Source organism: Falco cherrug, chromosome 12 (assembly GCF_023634085.1).
Source record: "Falco cherrug isolate bFalChe1 chromosome 12, bFalChe1.pri, whole genome shotgun sequence".
Lineage (NCBI taxonomy): Eukaryota > Metazoa > Chordata > Aves > Falconiformes > Falconidae > Falco > Falco cherrug.
The window spans coordinates 2,519,677-2,540,592 of record NC_073708.1 but is presented as its reverse complement, the minus strand read 5'-3'; positions in this window follow the sequence as shown (position 1 = coordinate 2,540,592).

The following is a 20,916-nucleotide window of genomic DNA, read 5'->3' as shown; positions in this document are numbered from 1 at the left end:
TATGGAGCAGCAATATGTCTACATGCAAAAAAGCCCTTTTTACCCCCTTTCATTGTTGTCCACTTGGATCCCTCCCTTTCCCTGCTTAAACATCCTGGCACAATCCCCATATGTTACCAGGTCCCTTAATAAGTCCTATGGCCCTAGGCAGTAACCCTCTTCTGTCTGCAAGACATGAAGGAAGCCTGTCCTGCTGAGATACCATTATGGGTCTCACACATAAGCCACAGACTGCCTATCCTCTTCTGGCAGCCCTGGGAGCAGACGGGTCAGCATGTTTCATTAGCTCTGATAAGGTGTTCCTCTGCCTGCCTTGTTCCTCTGTGCATTCGTGGAGATGAACCTTTAATCATTTAACCTAACAACATCCACAAGGAGGTGAAAAAGCTGAAATGAAATTAATTAATGAAACAAGGTAACAAGAACGTCTATACAGTTTGTCCTAGATTACCATAAAATTGATTTTAGATCAGATTCTATAGCTAATCTTGATGCTTTTCCTCATGGTAGAATGAGGTAACAGGAATCTGTAGAGAAACTGTTTAAGTATTTCCTCACTCAAATACATTTTTGAGAGGAGTTCCTCAAGAAAGTTCTATTCCATCCTTCTGACCAACTGTTTTCTAATTTAAAAGTGGAATTATGCAGAAAGTAGCAAAACAAAAACACATGACCCTGAGCAGTGTCACATGCAGGATGTTGAGACAGGGTCACATGCACAAAAGTTTACTAGTAGGAGTCAAGGGCTTTCCAATACTAGGGGAAGGGCAACTAAAGCAGCCCTCACCTACTGGGAGTTTGGCAGCCTGAGATAAGGTCTTCCAGGCAGCAGTGGAATGTTCTCAGGGCCCCAGAAAAAAGGGACCATCTAATTCAAAGGCCTCTGAACAAAATTGTGAGAATATTACTGCTGCTGATCTAATAAATTTCCTTTAGAACAGGACCATCTTCGGACAAATGAAGAAGGTTTGCAGAACCAAAATGAGCTTCAATGACCTAAAAATCTCCTTCTTTCTCCAGATTGTGCTCCTTTGCCTGCATGTATGATCAGAAATTAGTTAATAAAGATACTGATTAAAATGTGTGTAACAATTCAGCGTTCTCTTCATCTGAAGGGCTGTTCAGGTGGCCAGCTTCAGCTTTTTCATTCACTTACTGCACAAGGAAGAAGAGAGATTCTGCTAGTAACGTACCTCCTGTGAGAATATTCCTGCAATGAATACTACCAGTGAGTATATAATAATACATTTCAGAAAGTGGACTAAGTATCTGCTGTGCTTAGTATAATAAAATAATCCATTAATTTCCAGTTATACAAATTTAATTTACTGTAATGTGGGGGTTTTGTTACTTGAACTCCCATGAACATTGTCATCACTTCAGAAGGATCAATCTCAGTTAAGCAGTTAGCAGTTAAGATGAAATGAGAACTGGATTAATGGGTTTATACTGTCTGATTTAAGAGCCATTGGCAAAACCCCTGCCTTCAGTTTGTGTGTATAATGTAACGTTTCGCTTTTGCCACATACTTCCTCAATAACTTTAAAATAATAACAATAAACATTGACTAGGTGGAACCTGACAAAAGGTAGCAGAGATTTCAGGTTGCCTGGACCTTGCAGTGATGAGATGTAGGTTTATCATCTTTCTTGTCTATTGTGCTCTGTATTCTATTGTCTATTGTGCTAGAGTTCCCTTTTGGAACTTTCCTTTAGAGATACAATCTGGAAAAATGACATTTAAGTAGCTGGTAAAAATGGAAATTGATACATATAGCCATAGCCTGACAAGTGCTGGATTATAAACTGGTGTCATTTGTAACCCTCATTGGATAGTGAGTTTTGCATCTTCATGTGGCTAATGGAGTTATTACTCAATACTCCCATTTATTGCCTTCCCTCCCCCCCTTCCATTTAAGTTGGTAAGAATATCTTTATGTTTTAAAAGCTGTTGATGGTCAAATCTGCCATATTACAAAGGCTATATTTGCTCTCATGTTTTGTTCTTATCCTTTTATTTTGTAAGGTGCTGATTCAAAAATATCTCTCTTGGTGATTTCTCTAACAATCAAATGGCATCATATACTGCTATCTGATGGGCAGCTCAATGCAACTTTGCCACGCTGACTGCGCTAATAGGATGTAGTTAATGTTAACCCAGCACTTTGAAAATATAAAGTAGCATCTAGAAGTGTCCAGGTGCCACTGAGCTAAGACAATTCATTAGACCCAGAAAAAAGTTTAACTCATGGAAGGACATAGTTGCTTTTCTTATAGCAAATGAAAGGATAATATTTTAGAAGTTTCTGTACTTGTATAAATGTAATATTTTGGTTGGCCTGATAAATGTAATGTTTTTATTGACTTGATCTATTTATTCCTTTTTTTCCTGCAGATAACTAGTTTACAGTATTATGGTTTTTCATTATGATCTTGGAAAAGAAAAAAATCAGGTGCATCAAACATGCCTTGCTAGATATATGAGCAGATATTCTTTCCTATACCTTGAGTGCAAAAATTGCGAGTTAGTCAAATACAGAAATTTGCAGATGATTATGAACAAATAGTGGCAATGAAAACAAATATCCAGCTCCTGCCTGTCACGCAGTAGTTGAAAGACCTTACTCAGGCAATGTGGCTGTTGTTACAGAGTGGGCTGCTCCAGCTGGGAGCCCAGTCCTGCAGAGGCAGAGTCCTCCCCGGAGGCGGATGCAGCATCACAACACCCATGGAAGAACAGAGCACACATGATGCATTTTCTCAGCCTGATGTTACCTGACATACTATAACCGCCTGTAAATATAGTGACATCAGAAATATTGGACATTTTGCTTTAAACTCTACTTTTTGATTTACATTGGAAAGAAACTTATTGTGTGTAATTATCAGGTTCTGCACAGAAATACCTTAGTATTACAGTAATACCTGCAAAGCCTTCATAAATGTTTCTTCTAGAATATGGGAAAACAAACAAGATACACAATCTGTTAATGACTATCAGAATATGCTACCGTGAAGTATATACATGAGGGTAGTAATCTGTTGATTTATCAAAGATTAATTAAAAAGCAGGAGAAAATATATTTTCTCATAGACTTAAGTACCCCTAAAGCCACTCAGGATCTTTCATTTTCCTGTCTTTTCCTTTTTTTTTTTTTTTTCTGTGTTGCTTTTATTTCCCTACTCCCTTATCTTCCGTTAGTTTATCCTTTCTCACCATCTTACTTATGTGTGGTTTTTAAAGTATACTTCAAAAGGCATGGGCATACTGACTCCCCTCCACACATATATCTGCACACACGTCTCCATCAGAAATATCGAGTTATCCTTGCCTTTTAGCCTTTTCTCTCTTTCTTCATAGATCAGAAAACTTACTGGTCTGTTACTAGAGCTGTTACTTGTTCAGTCTGTTTTGCGAACAATTTAACTGTTGGATGAATTTATCCCTAAAGAAGAGCAACTATTATAACTGTATCTGAACTTCAGTAAATCCTCAGGGTCTGTTGGTTGTTAAAAAGATGGATTTATATCTGCAGAGATTCTGCACTGGTTAAGCATATGGCTGTACATGTTCTTGTAAGGTTGGTTAGTATTTCTTCATATGCATTTTCTTTATTGTAAAGAGTTTGCTGCATACAGAGATTGAAAAGGGAGGGAAACATTCTCACTGAGGTCCAGGAATACTGGTTAAGCTCAAATGGCCTGTTGCAATACACACACACTCACACCAGGAATTTAATAATAATGGAAGAAATATCACAAAGCTTGAAAAATTATATTAGTCTCATTTTCTCTAGCACGATAGATTTAATGATAAAGCTAAGAGGTGACCTTTCCTTTTTCCCTCTCCTCCTTCCTTCAGTAGCACTGGCAGATGGGGTGCACATTTCTGCTTATACAGTTACTCAGACTCTCTTTCCTTTCCCTGTTTCACAAACCCCATTTAGTTTCAGGTTTTGTCTATACAATAGAGCTGTGATGTTACACCACAAATGGCTGTTTATCTGACAGATAAAGCAGCTAGCATTTTCCCCCTGCTCTCTCTTTTGGTCCGTCTTTTGCTTTGTCTTTCTCTCCCTTTCTGCCATTCTGTCTTATTGCCATTAAAATAAATTATATTAAAACAATGATGTGAAGTTTTATATTAACTCTATCATATCTAGTGTGATGTCCTAAAAATGATGGTTCATTTCCTTCTTACTCTAAAGAGACAGCACTTTGAGGGTGACAAAGCCCTGGCACAGGCAGCCCAGAGAGGCTGTGGAGTCTCCTGCTCTGGAGACATTCAAACCCCACCGGGATGTGACCCTGTGCAACCTGCTCCAGGTGACCCTGCTTTAGCAGGGGTTGGACTGGATGGTCTCCAGAGGTGCCTTCCGACCCCACCTGTTCTGTGATTCTGTGAAATATCATAGCTCAGGACAAGGATTTGTCAGATAAAATTATTCAGGAACTCAGTTATTACACAATCCATTTGGTTGCAGAAGTCCCTGAAGTCCTCCTGACAGTGAATGAGAGCATGTCCCAATGCTGATGGCTTTGTTGGTCACATCCAGGATGTAGAGACATGTCTTTGAGAAAAAGAAACTTTTTACAACTCTCGTTTGCTTCATTTTAGGAAAAGAAAGAAGGCAAAAGTACCTAAAAATATGAAGAGTGATACTTTCAGTTGTGTTTGCAGGACAATGTGTCTGATAGCATTATTTTCTTTGTATGCTAAAAATATCCATACCTGAAAACAAGATTAGGAAAGGAAAAAAAAAAAAAAAAAAAAAGAAAAGAAAAAAAAAGATTAAGATTGGTTGCTGATGTGCCTTGGTTTGTTTTGGTTTTGTTTTTGGTTTTGTTTTTTTAACTAGGAATTGCAGTAATCCAAAAAGAGTTATCAATAAACTATATAATAAAGTCTAATTTCAATATACTCATGCTTAATTTTATATGTATGAGTAATTCTGTTGAACTCTGTCAAACAGCTGGCTTTGGTATCTGTCTTCTTTATAATTTCATCCTGGAACTGGAGTGTGTAAGGCTTGGGTTTGTCTACTGTGTTCATTGACAGGACAAATATTTGCATGTGTCTCAAAATCTTTATACGCTGATCTGTGGGTGGCTGAAGTACTTCTAAAATCTGCCTCACTTTACATAACATGACAATTATACAGGCTGAACTGTCCTTTTTCTCTAAAAAAATACAGTAGCAGATCCTCGCAGATCTTTACACTGGGTACAATGTGGACTTCACGACTTCATTTATCTTTGACCTCTCCCCTTATCTCTAAAAGCAGTAGCTACCTAACTTGAAATGTGCATATATATAAATTTAGGCTTGTCTACATGTATTCAATAAAACAGTTTTGCTGTGTTGAGTATTGTTGGCAAGGTGTTGGCAGCGAGGGTGCTGCGGGTTGGCCTCTGTGAGAGTAGGCCAGGGACACCCCATGCCAGACTCAGCCGGTTCCAGCCGGTCCCAGCCAGTTCCAGCTGGCTCTGCAGCAGCCCCAGCTGCAGCCCCAGCTCAGCCTGTCAGTAGCATTGGTGCTGCCTCTGGCAACAGCTATTTAATAAAGGACAAAACGCTGCACAACAGTGAGTGTGGGAAACAGCAGAGAAGTGTGACGTAGCAGGAGTGTGGGAGGAGCTGTTATGGACTGACCTACCTGCCCCCCAGCCCTCCTGGTGAGGAAAGGGAGAGAGCAGCTGGGTGGAGGGCTAGTCAAGTCCAATCCACCACAACTGTTGATAAAGGATATTAATTAAAAGTGGCACATACTTTACACCCTTATTATATGATATAGATTTCACAAGATACTTCTCTGGGCTGTGTTACTCCTACTGTTTATGAAGTTTGATCAGTTTAACTGCTTCACCTTAAGCATTAGACCTTCGTAAAGACAACATATTAACCAATAGTCTCCTATTCTAATACATGCTGCAAATGTTAGAAAACATGTCTAACATGAAAGAACAAAACTAACGATTTAAAGTGCCTGAAGTGGTCTTTTATTACAGTCCTAATATCATCCAGATAGGACAGAGCAGCACAGCATGAGTTGTCTTGGGTGGGCAAGTAGATTGCTTTAGATCTGATATTTCAGTGTTTGCTCTTACTTCTGATATAAAATTGTGAACTTCCCCAAGAAACTAGAAAATACAGATCTCCGCCATGCAGTTAAACCTAAATGAAGAAAAAAGCACACCCATTCATCTTGATTCTTCTTTAACAGGAAAAAAAAAAAAAGATACAGTAGTTTAAATAAATGTTACTGCCATCATCTTTGAATATATGCCTTCATGGACTGCCTTTAAGATCTCATACATTAATTAAAATTGTTTTGCATATCATTGACATTGCTAAAGAAAGAGAGATAAAATGGTAAAGTGGGTCAAAGTCTAAATCTACACCAAGCCAGAGAAGAAAAATAAAATTAAAGTCTCCATAATAATAATAATAATAAAAAAATCAATAAACAAAGAAAATGTACTTGCTAGAATAGTTTCTTTATTAGAAGAATATCTTTACTTCCTCAGGAATTTAAAGCAACCATAAACTGGGTGTATTTTTAATCTAATACCTACAAAAGTATTGTGTCCTGCTCAAGAAGGACTAAAACCCTGAATCTGAAGTTGAAATCATCATATTATTGTAGTTCCCAATATGTCCTTCCTGAGGTCAGTTAGTTTAGTTCAGCATATACATTGTTATAGTGTTAATACCACAGCTATTAGATAGAAGGGGCAGAGGGATTCCTTGTGGTATGAGGTGCTAGCCATCATGATGCAGGTATCTAGATTTGGTTCTTAGTGCATTCACTCTGCTAGATCTCATTATGGGGGAGTCTTTTCAGAGAGAAAAAAACAAACCCATTAAAAGAACTGATTCTGATAATGTATTACTTTATGGGTGGCTGTATTACTTCACTATTGCTTTGAGATTTTTTTGAGTATGAGCTCCATTTCACAATCTATTTTTAATGTAAAGAAAGGGAAGGACTCAGTACCTAACAATCATTACTTTTATTATATTGTTCTACATTTCTGTTTGTAAAATATGCTGAATCCGAACAAATAAAAAGATGATACTTAAGTAAGGCTTTGCTCCATTTAAGCCAAGCTTATAAGCTCTAAAAGCATTTGGATTTTTATGCTGCACTTTATTGCAGTGGTGCCATTTGGGCTCTTAAAGCTATTTCAACATTTTCATTACCAAGCCTCTGTTATGTGAAGTTGGCAACTCGACCAAAAAAACCTCTACAAAAATCCCCACTGTTCTGGGATGAAAGAGTTTATCTAATTTCACCCAGCAGCAATACTGTTATTTGCTAAAATTAAGTCAAAATCTAAGTATTCAGAAGCTATAAACACACAGAACTTGGTTATTTCTAAATTTCATGTCTCTATTACTGAAGCTAATATGACCTCTTTTCTTTCTGTAGTGCAAATATCCATTAAATGGGTGAAGGCCATTAAAGGAATGCATACAAACTGGTTCTTTTATTTATCTCTTTGCCTATTGGGACCTACAGCTCATAAGTACAGAAAGTCATAGCAACACTTAATTAAAGTTTTTGATAGATCACAACCTTGTATATGCAGTAATATCATAGCAAGGTGAACACTAAGAGTATAATAACATCTATTTCTCATATGAAAGAGAACTATGAAAAAAGTACAAAAAATACGTTGAGATAAAATTAGCAGGGACAGCTTCACTACAGAATCACAGCTAAATCATTGCTTTAACAAAGATTTTTTATGTGTTCATCTGATAGGTTTATCTGTTTCTTTTTTTCTCTCTTTTTTTTTTTCTTTTTTTTTTTTTTTTTTCCCCATGTGCTGGGTATTTTGCATTGTTTCTTCTTCCAAGTAAAGCAGCAAGGCAGTGCTGGTGGGAGGCAGAGATTTGATATATAGTGTGGTGCATCTTAGCCTCTTTTATATTTAATATTGTCATTGGGTTAAATTGCCTTTTGGTCCTTTATTAGGAAATAAAGGATGTAGAAAACCTAGCATCTTCCTTTCCATATCTTTTGTGTAGAGGGTATACTCTCAGGTCAGTGTGCCTAGCCACATTCACAAGGTTGCTTAAATATTTAATATGGAACAATCCTTAGAATATGTTTTCTGCATACGCCCAAAAATGCTTTTTAGTATTTTATAGTAATATAAGTTCTGTTATGAAAGTTACAGTGATTGCAATTGATTAAAGATTTTAGGACAGATGTTCTCTGTACTGCTTTCTAAAATCCTGCTCCCTATATTTGCACACTGGCCACATTTAGTGTTGATAGTAGGACAGGACAGAGGTAGACATCATCCCTACACCTACTGTCATCCTCATAGGAGTAAACATGGATGCACGAGCCAGAAAGTCACTGCAAAGGACTCCAAAAAAGACAGACCACCAAAACAATCAAGACATCAAGCAGATGACCTGTCATATGTCAGTAGAGCAAATATTTAACCATAAAAGGCTGAATTCAGTGGCCTTGGTCCCTGAAACAGGGAAAACATTTGTAAAACTCCCAGCTGAAGGCATACCCATGGAGAATAGTTGAAAGGACTCCTTGGCAGTCTGAGGTTGGTACTTGCTGTTAAGTTCTGTTTTTTGTTTGGAAATGGGAAGTTCTTTGGCCTGTAATATCTTTGGTATGCTTCATGGTTTTTATGAGCTTTTCCTAAAGCAATTGAAGTTAAATGAAAGAAAATAATTACCATAATATGAGAGTAAACAAGTTATTCTGTTTATGAAGAAGATATTTTTTATCATGAGCATCCAGGATGTATTATAGAATCATAGGTGAGAAATTTAGGTGAGAAAAGACCTTTAAGATCATCAAGTCCAACTGTCAACCCAGGACTGCCAAGTCCATCTCTAAACCGTGTACCTATGTAGCACACCTACATGTTCCCTAAACACCTCCCAGGGATGGCGAATCCAACACCTCCCTGGGCAGCCTGTTCCAATGCTTGGCCACCCTTTCCATGAAGAATTTTTTCCCAATATCCAGTCTAAGCCTCCCCTGGAGTAACTTGACGCTGTTTCTTATCTTTCCACTAGTTATCTATGGGAAGAGACCGACCCCTATCTTGCTACAACCTCCTTTCAGGTAGCTGTAAAGGGCAATAAATAAAGTTTCTCCCTTCACCCTCGTCCTCTCCAGACTAAAAAAAACCAAACAAAAAACCAAAACAAAAAAAACCACAAAAATACAGGTCCCACAACTGCTCATCATAAGATTTGTTCTTAAGACCCTTCACCAGCGTTGTTGCCCTTCTCTGGACATTCTCCAGCACCTTGACCTCCCTCTTGAAGTGAGGGGCTCAAAACTGAACAAAGGATTCTGGGTGCAACCTCACTTGTGCTGAGTACAGAGGGACAATCACTTCCCCAGTCCTGCTGGTCACACTGTTTGTGATACAAGCCAGGGTGCTGTTGGCCTTCTTGGCCACCTGGGCACACTGCTGGCTCATGTTTAGCCAGCTGTCAACCAGCACCCCCAGGTCCTTTTCCAGGCACAGCTGTATGATATCCTATGATTATGATTCTGTTATTCTTTAATCTTATTACAAACTCTATGATATCCTATTACTTCTCAGACTTCTGTATTTTCACAGATTTCATCCAAAATTTGGAGAAAAACAGAAATGTGGAGTATTCTCCATCATTTATAAACATATGACAAATGTGTCTGCCTCTTAAAAAATAGTTTGGTTACAATAATATAGCTGAATTAAAGTAAGAAACCCGTAAGAATCCAGCTGACTCACAAACAACTGAGGTTTTAGACCAGATCTAATGCTTTCATTGGACAAAATTAACTTCTTAAATCCAGTGTCTGTATTGTATGGATTTGATTTCTTATTTGACTATGCTTTCATTCCTTTCAATGACTAGTTCTACAGTCATTCTAATTTAAGGGATTTGCAATAAAAAACTCACGTAATTCATTTTAATGTCCAGATGCATCTGTTTGTATTAAAAGTACTTTGAAAGACATAGGGAATATGAAGAGGTGATAATCCATTGTTATTACAAGTACGTACAACAAGTGACTGGCGCTATGCCACTCTCTCACTATGCAAACAGAAGCGGTGCTTAAAATCTATTTAGTACGCTTTTATTCCTAGCTGATAAAAGACTTGATCAAAATTTAGAGAGCATTTTTTAGTCTCTGGGTGGATCTTCGAGTTACTGCAATAATAATTTTAAACAATGCTCCTTTTTTTTTTTTTTTTTTTTTTTAATTGGAATAACGAAGTAATAGCTAAAAAACTAAGAAGCTGTTTAGGAGATATTAGAATTTCTGGGACCTTACTGGATAACCTCATCATACTGATCTATGTCCCTAAATACCTCGCTACGTCTGATCCCTGCAGTTCTACAACTGACTGTCAATTCCAACACCTTCTTTAAGTGGTAACCTCAGTGAGGAATGAAGGAGGAAAAGGTGTATGAGGATCTGTATGTAGATTGTCATTTATGTCTGTTCCTAATCAAATTGAAAATAGCTTGAAATATATACCACTAGAACCCTGTTTTCCCATTCTTAGATCCCTGTCCCCATGTTTCCATGAAAGGGAAGAGAACTTCAAAAGAAGTTGTGGGTAAAGGGAGACCAGTCCATAGCACATTATGGAATTGCTTCTTTGCTGGGTTTCAGAATGATTTGGTGGCAGGGGCAGGTAGTGAGACACTGCACATTGTCCTGGTTTCAGCTGGGACAGGGTTAATTTTCTTCTTAGTAGCTGGTGCAGTGCTGTGTTTGGATTTGACGTGAGAACCCTGTTGACAGGACACATGGTTTTGGTTGTTGCCAGGTCATGTCTATACTATGTCAGGGACTTTTCAGTTTCTCAGGCCCTGCCAGTGCGAGGGCTGGGGGGGCACAGGAAACTGGGAGGGGACACAACCAGGACAGCTGACCTGAGCTAGCCAAAGGGACATTCCATACCATATGACGTCATGCTGAGTATATATAAGCTGGGAGAAGAAGGAAGGAAGGACATTTAGCATTATGGCATTTGTGTTCCCAAGTTTGGAAGTGATGGAGCTTCCCATTGGGAAGTGATGCAGCTCTGCTTTTCTGGAGATGGCTGAACACCTGCCTGCTGATGGAAAATAGCGAATTAATTCCTTGTTTGTTGCACTTGCATGTGAGGCTTTTGCTTGATCTATTAAACTGTCTGTCTCAACCCATGAGTTTTCTCACTTTTCCAGTTCTCTCCCTGACTCCAGTGTGGGCGGAGTGAGTGAGCGACTGCACGGTGCTTGGTTGCTGGCCGGGTTTAAACCATGACACACATACGAGTTTTGAAAAATTCTGTTTCCTGTTGCTAAGTGAATTAGGGGTGTCTCTTTACAGTTGAATTAGTGTAAGATGGACTACTTTAGCAGGTGGACATGCTTTATTCCTCAAACAAAATATAGTCATTTTAATTGCTTGCATGGCAGTTTAATTTGTTTTCCTGAAATTATTCAAGCTGTTACGTAAATCATGTTGTTCGTATTGCTGGGCATCTGTTTAGGCACATTTGAGAAGTCAGTTTATGCTATTCTATATATAGATTTTATATATATTTATAGTTATATATATATTAATGTTTTACACTGGAACTCATAATTGCACATTGAAGCCTTTTTGATTATCAAGGCATTTGTCTGTCTGTTTCTGAATGCATGGTTGATGAAGTTTATGCCATGTGGTAAATGACATTTGTGCTGGATTCTAAATCTAAAGGACTAGGAGGATCAGGTAAGACACTCTTGTTTGGTAGCTAGCACAAATGTTAGAGCTGTTTGTATAGGTATCGGGCCCAGTTGCATTGATGTAGTGTCCCCAATTATTTCATAAAAAAGGAAACAGTGAATATTCCATTTAGTCTTTTATAAAAATAGCATGAACTTACTGTGTACATTTTTATTTTTCTAGGCCACAACGTAAACAATAGATTTTCTTTGCTGTTTGCAGAGTCATACACACCAGCAGAAGCTCTACGGTGTTATCCCATTATCCCATAAAATGGGATCATGTGACTCTGGAGAATGCTTTGCCTTATTTTATTGTCAAAGTGAGTTAGATTATTTTGTTGTTGTAAACTTTCTGAATAGTTCAAGCAATTGAAGGACAGCATCAATGATTATTTCTATCCATAGAATGCACATCAAAACTGAACAGAAGTCAGGCCATTTCTTCTTGATTGAAGAAAACAATACTTTTGCTGAGCATTTTATTGTGTATATTTGATCCCTGTTTTTATGTAAGAAAGAGGAATGCATTAAATCCAACTACTGCTTTAAAAGAAGAGTAAAAAATTAAAAAAAAAAATAAATCACAGGATAAAAATTTCATTATCTTTCTCTGCCAGAAAAAAAAAACCAAAAAACTTGTCCTCTTTCTTGAGGTAAATCTAGTCCTTTGTCATTAAATTCCAGTCAGGGAGAAGGCTTAGGCTTAAAAGACATCTATACCAATGCTTTGGGATCAAAGACCTAACAAAACAGTAACAGTTTCATAAAAGAAATCAAGAGACTATTAGCTCACTATTATCAAGTTTTAAGATCTTGGAGAAAGTCTTCTGAGGTCCAGACTGACTTGGTTTTTATTCCCTTGTGAGGTTACTTAATTTTTTTCAGCAACACAGTAGTCTGTAATAGATCTAGGATTTCTTGAAGAGTCTGAGCAGCACATGAAAGTGTGCTGAAATAATTTTCAGTTTTACGCTGGAGAGTACACTTTGCGCATTTCCCTTTTATATACAGATTAGTAACCCTATTGTTCATAATGTTTATTTTCCCTTCTTTTTAAGTGCTTCAACAATTACTTTCATTAATGTGATTTCACAATATTTTCAACTTGAGCTGATTGGTATCAACAGATCCCTAGCCTCAGCCCTGGCCTGACTGATGCTGCACCATCTGCACAGTCAGAATGTCTTCAGAACGCGTGCTCACCTGACTTCCCAGTGAGCTATTCAAGATGCTCATCTGGCATAAAATGAACCCATGGGAATAAAAAATAATTCTTATTCACAGAGTTTTCTACTAACTTGGTGCCCTTAACCAGCTTATTGAGGAGGCAAAAAAGCCAACATAAGAAGCTATCACAGCACTGATCATGTGGAGCTATCCCCTGAACGCACATTTCCCCTCATTTTAGAAACACCAACATTGTAGGATGACCTTCACTGGCTGCCAGGTGCCCACCATGCTGCTCTATCACTCTTTCTCTGTCAACAGAATAGGAGGAGAAAAAAAGATGAAAAAGGTCATGTGTCAGATAAGGGCAGGGAGATCAATCACTAGTTACCATCACAGGCAAAATAGATTAAAAATGGGGCAGATTAATTTATTACCAAGTAAAAACAGAGTAGGATAGCAAAAAAAATAAATTAAACAAAACTGAAAACACCTTTGCCCTATCCCTCCCTGCATACCAGGCTCAACTTTACTCCTCACTTCTCCTCCTTCTAGGTGGTGCAGGGAGATGGGGTTGTGGTCAGTTCATAATGCTTTGTATCTGGCACTCTCTTCCTCACAGTGTTCCTCTGATCCTTGTGGGATCCTTCCCACAAGGTACAGCCCTTCATGAACTTCAGTGTGAGTCCTCCCCCTGGGCTGCACTTCCTCAGGAATGGTTCCAGCATGGATTTTTTCCATGGAGTGCAGTCTTCCAGGAACGGACTGCTCCAGTATAGGTCCTCCATGAGCCACAGGTCCTGCCAGAAAATCTGCTCTTGCATGGGTTTTCCATGGGATAAAGCTTTGTTCATGGTATGTTTACCTGCTCCAGTATGAGGTCTATCATGGACAGATAACTGCTTCACTGTGGTCTCTCAATGGGCTGCAAGGGAATGTCTGCTCCAGTATCTGAAGCACCACCTCCTCCTCTTTCTTCACCAACCTTGGTGTCTGCATAATTGTTTCTTCCACATTCTGTCACTCCTTTCACACAGCTGCTGTGCAGTATTTTGTATCCTTTCTTAAATATGTTAACACAGACGTACCACCAACACCACTGGTGACTCAGCTTTGGGCAGCTGTCTTGGACCTGACTGGAAGTGGCTTTTTCTGCCACGTGGCCAGCTCCTCGCCCCTTCTCACTGAAGCTAACGCTGCAGCCCTACCATGACCAAAACTTTGCCACATAAACCCAATACAGCTAGTTGTTTAAATAGTGTAGAATTCTCAGATTTGTGTTGTGGTTTGACTCCAGCTCGTAACCAAGTACCACAAAGCTGCTTGCTCCCTTCCTTCCTCCATCCCTAGTGGGATGGGGGGAGAATAAGGAAAAAAGGTAAAATCTGTGGGTTAATAAAGGGTATGTAATAACTGAAATGAAGTAAAATAATAATAAAAAATAATTATAATGAAAATGGAGAAAACAAAAAGAGAGGGGAATAAACCACAGGAAAAATAAGTGATAGACAATACAACTGCTCACCACCCACTAACCAATACCCAGCCAGTCTCTGAGCAGTGATCTACCCCTCCCAGTCAACTCCCCCCCAGTTTATACACTGAGCATGATGCTCTGTGGTATGGAATATCGCTTCGGCTAGTTCAGGTCAGCTGTCCTGGCTCTGTCCCTCCCAGGTGCTTGTGCGCCTGCTCACTGGCAGAGCACGGGAAATGTGAAACGTCCTTGACTTGGGGTAAGCACTAGTTGGCAACAACTAAAGCATCAGTGAGTTGAAAACTTTTTATTCTCACGTTAAATCCAAAGCACAGCATTGTACCAGTCACTAAGAAAAAAAAATTAACTATATCCCAGCTGAAACCAGGGCAATTTGACATTCTTTTTTTCTGATGGTAGTTCTGTGTGAGGTTGGAGGTTAGAAACAGTTAAGTGTGAGATGAGAGCAAAAAGCTGCTGTGATATGAATGTCACTAAAGAATTCTAAGTTGAAACATGACCTTAAAGTAAAACTTTCATAACAGTGAAGAACAATTCCAGTTTTATTGGATTTTCTCTGTACGTTGGCCTAAGCAACCTTTTCCATGTTATTGTAAGCCGTTTAAGTTCTCAAGGATGGCATTTTAGCAATAATTCATCATATAATTCCTGTGGAATTCTAGCCTCTTAAAAAAATGTCTATGCAAGTCAAGGAAAGAGTTTACTACTGGGCAGATGGAAACTTGGCAGAAACACAAAACATTAATGTCGAATTATATCAGTCTGTTGAAAGTCAAAACAAATTGTATGAGTCACCAGTATTAGTAAGAACAACTATGACGTCAACTGTGTGTTTAAGAATAAAAATATAATTTCATATATCAGCATCTTAATAATATAGATTACAAAAGGAATACAGCTATAAACATTTTTAATGACAATTTCAATGTATTGTCACATAATTATAATGTTATTGGAAAGTTTACATTAAATTCTAGGGAGCCTATCAGTAAATCATACATTGAAATCATCTTTGATCAATACAAAAGAATGACTGATATGCTGATGCTTCTGCATCTCAATTATGAAAATATTCTGATAAGAAAAAATGTACATAATATTGAATTGACATAATTCAACCACATTTCATTCCCCGTATGTTTTTATTTTAAACATAGTTCTTTTATGCCCCTTTGGGGAAGAAAAAAAAGTGGTCATTTCTAGTTTAATTTTATTTTAATACCATAATATGCAAAATTAACAATAGCTTCAAGCCTTAAAACCAGTATTGTACATTCCTTATTCTGTGGAGGAATAAATCTCAGCATTAAACTGAGAATACTTTTACAAGTCCTGGTTGGTAGTACAAAGCTAATATAGATTTAGTAGGAAAAGTTTCCTAGGTATTATGTTCTGCTGCGATAAAACTTTACCTTTAATTAATTAATCCATCATTCTAGTAAGCAAACCCACTTGCTTAATACTGAAGGAAAATATAAACATTCAAGAGGTTATTTATAACACTTATGTGCCATAGAACCTTAAGCTTTTAAAGAATAAAATCCAATTTTTATTACAGTTTCCTTCTTTTGATGGCTCACTGCAGAAAAGAAGAGCTCAGGAAAACTTTTTGTTGAGCCCTGAATTCAGCCCAGTGGCAATTTTTTATGTTCCAGATCAAACAAAACCAGAAACCCCACTGAAGGGTTATAAAAAGGACTAAAGATAGCATCCTGCTGGAATGGTACCCTCAGAGGGGCACTGAAATCATTTGGATATGGAAAGGGAGAGGGAGAGGAGGCGCAGAGCAGTGAGGGGATTTCAAGACAGAAGAGTAAACTGCAGCTGCTGCGGGAGTGCTATTGTTCATGCATTTAACTGCTTTATAGGATCCTTCACTGCTTGCAAAGACCTCTTTTTGACCATTCCTTTTAAAACTTTGATTAGAAGTGAGGTGGATGTAAAGTCAATACTGACTTAGACTTTGTTATCTCTGTTTGCTTTGTCTACTTTTATCTTGAAGTTAGCAGGCTTTAAGTTAGTCTATATCAAACTGACATTCACGAAGTCCTGGTATCAAATTGTTATTTACTATTGACAAATAACAGTGTCTTTTCACATGGTTACCACTGACAAAGACTGGCTTGCTTCCCCGCCAAACAATGCCCCCCCCCACCCCCCTTTCCTCTCCTTCCTATTTCTTTTCTCTAAGGGTGATTTTTTCTGATTTATCTTAAGTGCAGCTTAATGTCAGCCTCTGTGTGACAGGCCAGAAACCCTGTTTCTGCTTTCTTTTCACTTGTTAAATGTCTTCCCTACAGATCACTGTCCTCTCTTTTTTTGTGACATAGTATGTGAGATCTAAAAGGAAATATACGTAACATTCAGTGTTCATTTTAGCATTCTTCACACTTACATAATCCTGTGTCATATATAGTATTTTCTGTCACCAATCATGAGCTACTTTTGATAGTACTAAACAAGGAAAGATGTGCCTAAATCCAGAGACTTTTATTGTGCTTTTAAGTCTACAAATGATGATTAAGAAAAAGAAGTCAATAAGCTTAGAATCGCTATATGTGAAGTCCATTTGTCCTATGGAAAATGTTTTGTGGTTGCCTTTTATAAAAAAAACAAACAAAAAAACCAAAACCCAAAGACAACAGAACATAAGTATTGCAGCATTTTGAGGTTTCTTTTAGGAACTGTTTTGGTTTTAGTTCTCTTTAAATCAAATTAGTACTTCCAAATTTGCATTACTTCATACTTTGCATTTAATTGCAACTGTTTTATTACAACACAATAGTACTAATATCTCTTTGACTGGATTTTTGTCTGTGTGTCTCACTCTGCTGTAAATAGTGGATTACTGTAAAGTTTTTTCCGTAGAAGAAACCAGAAAAGTTTATCTGAATTTGTTTCTAAATAACACTAAATCATTGAAGATTTGCCTTAATTTGGACAAGTGCCCATGGAAACATTTAAAGACATTGTAATAACATACTTTAATATCACACTTTAGTTTTATGTAGTTTATTTACTACAAACATATAATATATCCATACCTTTTAAAATGTGCCATTCTTGTGCTTGGAAAACTTGCATAGTCACCAAATTTGCCTGAGATCGAGCATACACCTCAGCTGCAGTAATTTGTTTCCTTTGAAGCTCTTATTTTGCTATTCCAAAATCATAACGAGAAAACAGCATGTGATGATTAACCCTGTAATCCAAAGATTAACCCAAAGACTCAAAAATGTTCTCTGAATTTTGATTCAGAGCTTTTTAAACTATATTTGAGTAAGGCTATAGCAGCATAAGACAAAATAAAAGAAAACAAGAAACTATATGACTAAAACATTTGGTACTGATGTTATTCAGGTACTGAATCCAGATTTTTTTTATTGGTTATTCATTAATCTTTTTTAATTAAAAAAAAAAAAAAGTATCAAGCATGAGTGACCAGCTAGGTATTCCATTTTTTATAAACTCTCCAAGGGATCATTAGGAACACTCTTACCTGTGTGTTGGATAAAGTTTCTTGTTCTAATGCCCTAGCTGTTAATAAGACTAGTGTAGGTCACCTGGCTATAACTTAATCCATAGTAAGGTCATGAGATCACTGCAGCCAGTTAATTGCTTACTAGTTTCAGTGAAGTAGAGAGATAATTCATTATCGCCACCTGAGTTATGATTAATTACTGATGACTTTCAGGAATGTTAAACACTACCTTTGCTAATGTATCAGAATATAATAATGAAATGAATTTAATACTCACTTTGAGAATGTTTCCACAAAGCTCTGGAGAAAAACCTTCAGAAAGTGTGTCTCTTATTATGCAGATTCAGTTCAGAGTGCTTCTGAGCTTCCCAAACTACGAGATACACAGAAAGAAACACAGATGTAGCTATTTTCACTTTGATGTTGGGTTATTGCCTCAAAATTGTGACCATTGTTCAGTATCTGTTGACCTTATTAAATTTCGGGATGAGGAAATAACAAAATCATGATTACCACCATGACTTAAGTGGCACTACAAGTTTAAGTCCTAAGACCATTGATATTTTCTGACTCTCTGTTCCATGTTCCAGACATTTAGTCGGTCACTAACAAGCATTTTGGAGAGGGTCAGTAAGCCTTTTTGGTGATATGCATCAATGTGAAGTTTTTTCTTTTTCTTCATTATCTTCATCAATGTGAAATGTTTTCAAGGTGTACAGAGAAAATGTGAAAATAATGCGAGTGTGGTAAGGTCATTTATCTTAGTGTCTCTGCATTTGGATAGTCCTATGTTTGCTCAGATTGGCTTAAAGTGGATAATAATGCACAAGAGTATGGTGTATTTAAAGCCTATATGAATTGCTGTATTTTTGTTTCTGCTTCCAGTACAATGCTAGTAATTCAAACAATACTCATTTCATATATGGAAGCTTGTTTTAAACTCAAGATACTTCAGGGCAGATGCATATAACCTAGTAACCAAATAATTAAATTAATATTTAAGTTCTGTTTTGCTTTCCCTCCAGACAGGGTAGAAAATCCACACAGGATTATTTTCCTGTTAACAGGGATTAAAAAGTCATGGCTTTTAAAGATCTGAAATTTTCCATTCCCGTGGTCCACTTTTCACTTGTGCTACTCAGCAAAGATGGAGTACAGCTCCTGCAAGGAAGATTCCAAGGAAAAGTTATTGCACTTGAACATCTAATGTAAGATATTTTTAATAAATTCTTAGAAGATCAAGAATTTCATGTTATATATTTTAAAGGAAAATATTTTCTTGGGTTTTTTGTCTGCTTATCAGCAGCGTGAGCTTCTGAATGCTAGAGGAAACTTCAGAGATAAGAAAAACAGAGCACTAGCCAGGAATAACATACATCAGCAAAATTACCAAAGCTAAAGGATACAGAAAATATGCTGTGCAAAAAAACACTGGAAATTTATTTCTCAAAAAAACACCTTTTTTGCAGTTCTAACATGGTAAACACAGTTACAGTAAATGATAAAGTACAGTGCATTACATTCAGCTTTTTCTCATTAAAGTCAATATGTCTGAAAAAAGCTGAAATTGAAGTAAAAGGAGTAGACATTACAAACATTTTTATTATTATTTTAAAAAGACTTTGAGGAGTTTTAACTAAAAATCCATTCCTGGTATTCTTTAAGTGTATATACTTATTAGTTTTATACAGTCATTTACATTATCTTACAAGACCAAGTGGTCTGTTGTGCTGTATCTCACTGTGTACCCGCTCATTTACTTCAGCTTTGTGTCAGGACCCATTCTCTGCCGAGGCGGCGAGGAGTAACTCCGATTCCTGGTTCCCCGGGCTGGGTTAAGGTGAAATGACAGCAAAAGTCTACAAACACAAGGTCTTTATTCTGGGCTCACACAACGATGTGACAATAACAATTTGCAATTATCAACAACTTATAAGGGTGGTTTGGGGGGGCGCAGGGGCAGGGAAAAGCGAGGCCAGGGGCTGGGAAGGGCCGGTGGCGTGTCGGCAGCTGGCGGGTCAGTGTGCTGGCCTGGCCGTGCCTTGCGCCTGACCAGCGCGGTCTGTCCTCTGTCCCTGTGCGGGGCTGTGGGTGCAGGTGTGGGGTCAGAGCATGGGGCGGAGGACCCCCGCGGCCCTGGGGCAGCGACTGGCGCGGGCGGGTGTGCTGGTGAGCGTGGGCACCAGCAAAAATCAAGCTGCACCAGCTGATGATGTGTCCTGGGAGCCAGGGGGTGAGTGGGTCTCTGACAGCCAGCCCCCGTGGGAGAGTCCCCGGGTGTCTCTCAAGCAGTGAGAGCTCAGTGGCCAAGCTATGGGACATGGGGAGTCCCGTCCAGCTCACGGGATGTGGGACAGTCTGTACCAGCAGCTGGAGAAGGGCTGCAGCCTCGGGGGCTCCCACACCCCAGGACCAGCAGGGACCAGTAAATGGGGAGACTGGGACCAAGGGGCCAGGTCCTGCGCAGGCTGTGTGCCTGAGCCCGGCTGCCTGAGGGGTCCACCTTGCCCACATTCAGTTTCAGTAGTGGATTTCCATACTGTCCAGCCGGAGAGGGGAGCAAGATGAGGCCATTGGTATTTTTTATATCTGTGTATATGTAGTGTGTACTTCTGCTTTGTGTATGTGCCTGCTGGGAGCACATCTTCAGCCTTGCTACTGCCTGGACCAGAGGATGCAGAGCAGCAGCAGCCTCACTGCTCATGGGCTGTTGGATCCTGCTGGAGCAATTGTCTTCTAAAAGTGACCACTATTCCATGTCATCTCTGAACACCATGTTGTTTATTGCCCATTTCCTTAGATTAAGGAACCCTTCTTATGTGCATGAATATATAAAAAAGACTGCAGAAAAATATGGAATGGTATAATATATGTATGTTTGCTTATAAATGTATAGTTATTATTTTGTAGATATAGCAGCATTCAAGAACAAAAAGCAAAAAGTCTGGAGATGCCAGACTGCCAGCTGTCACCCCAGATAACTGACTACTAAACTTTCTTTGACTTTAGAGTTAAATTTATT